The sequence below is a fragment of the Lutra lutra genome, chromosome 9, assembly GCF_902655055.1.
Source record: "Lutra lutra chromosome 9, mLutLut1.2, whole genome shotgun sequence".
NCBI lineage: Eukaryota > Metazoa > Chordata > Mammalia > Carnivora > Mustelidae > Lutra > Lutra lutra.
Window position 1 is genome coordinate 116,575,800 of NC_062286.1, and position 2,008 is coordinate 116,577,807.

A 2,008-nucleotide genomic window follows, 5' to 3' on the forward strand; every position below is an offset into this window, starting at 1 on the left:
GACCTTGCTCTCTTTCCACCTCAGCACCCCCACTCTCAGGTCCCAGCGGGTGGCAAGTGACAACAGTGAGGTGGTCATATGTGACAGGGATTCTGTTGGCCTCAAGGCCTTTGTGAGCTTGTCCTTCTCCCTGATGCCACAGCCCATCAGAAAAGGCTCGGAGACAGGCGGACAGAGCTGCCTTTGCTTTTTTTTTTTTTTTTTTTTTTAAAGAAATAAAACATTTTATTTTTAAAATTCCAAGTATGCTTCAAATGGAAACTGCCATTTATTAAGCACCCACAGAGTTCCAAGCATTATACAAAACATTAAAATGTTTGTTCATACTCTTTTAGTGCAAAATCACCTATTCTGTTGCATTCATTTTTGCATGGCATTGACATTTTAGTTCCACTGTCAGAAAATGACCAGTTCTTCAAGACTTGCTCAAGAAACAAGTTTCTGATCCATAGAAGTAGTTCATGTAGAAAGTTTCTCTGCCAACTGTTATACTTAATGTCCTCTCCCTCTGAAACCACCCCCCGGCCTTCCACCTCTGAAACCACCACCTCTGCCACCTCCACCTCTTCCTCCTCCTCGACCTCCCCTGCCACCACCTCATGGAGGGCCCTTCTCACCTGGAGGTCGAGGTAAAAACCTCTGTAGTGGTAGCAGTTTATATGGGTCTATATAAAACTTCTGCAGTTTTTTAAAGGAAGATGCCTTCATATTTTCTGACAATTTAACAGAAAAATAAAAATCTCTAAGTTGTCCAAATATTTCATCCACTTTACCAATCTGTTCTTTGTTCTCTAAATAAACTGGAGCATTGAAATAAGGCACCTTATTTTCATCTGTAGTACATTTACAAACTATGTCATCTTCACAGGGATGCAGGAACTCTCCTAATAAAACTACATGTTCCGGAGGTCCTTGGTCCTGGCCTTTGTTAAAGCCTCCGCGGCCACCTCCTCGTCCAAATCCTCCTCGGCCGCCTCTGAAATTCCCACCTCCGCCTCAGAAATGGTTGTTGCTGCCGCTGCGATTGAAGCCGACACCTCGATTAAAGCACCCCCCACCCCCGACCTCCTCCTCGAAAAGACATGCTTACTTTACCAGCCTGCGTCCCCACTTAGTACCTCCTCCCCTAGCAGGCAGTAAGGTCTTCACAACGCATTCTCTTCCTCCCCTCAACCAGCCCGCAGCTGGGTTCCGGGACCCCTCTGCTCCCTACTCCAACTCACCAACGCCACGTGCACCTCCAGCCCCCTGCCTTTGCTTTTCTAACCTGGCAGGAGGGTGATGGGTTGGGGCCTTCCTTAATGGGTACCCAGCATATCCCTTGTCCAGCCCTGCCTCAGGGAACCCTGGAAGGCGAGGGCCAGAATATGAGTGGCACTAAGCATGGGCACATTTCCTAAGCACTATGTGGCAGGCCTGGTTGGCACAGCATCTGCAGACACCATCCTGTGCAACCCTCAGCAGGATCCCACGAAGAGATGTGCTTATTCATGGATTCAGTCACTCACGAGCCTCAGAGAGGCTAAGAGTCTTACCCCTAATGGTCCTAAACTCACCTGTCCATTTTACAGATGGGAAAATTGAGGTCCAGAGCAGTGGTGTGATTTCTTCAAGGACACACACCTAGTGAGTGTCAGAATCCACCTTTTCCGGGAAGCTTACTTAATGAGAGCAATCAGAGTCCATTCATACAGCACCTGGTTTGTGACTCTCATCATGTCTCAGGAAGGCAAGGGTTTCCGTTGTTCAATGGTTGTTTGGGGATTCCTATAGGATGTGCCAATTTAGTTCTAAGAGCTTGATAAATATTCGCTCATTTAATGCTCACAAATACCTTACAAGGCGGATGTATTGATTATCCTGCTTTTGCAAACAAGGAAACTGAGGGAGCTTAAGTAATCTGCCTAAGGTCACACAGTCAGGATTCAAATTCGGGCTACTTGAGGTTTTAAGCATTATTATGTCCTGTCCTTTAACAGCTGGAAAACCTGAGGCTTGAGGAGAGGAC

General features: G+C 46.7%; 1 pseudogene; it reads right to left on the bottom strand.

Annotated features, from left to right (window-relative positions):
- Positions 1 to 270: 270 nt before the first annotated feature.
- On the bottom strand, positions 271 to 1,084 carry LOC125109278 (H/ACA ribonucleoprotein complex subunit 1-like; annotated as a pseudogene).
- Positions 1,085 to 2,008: the final 924 nt, after the last annotated feature.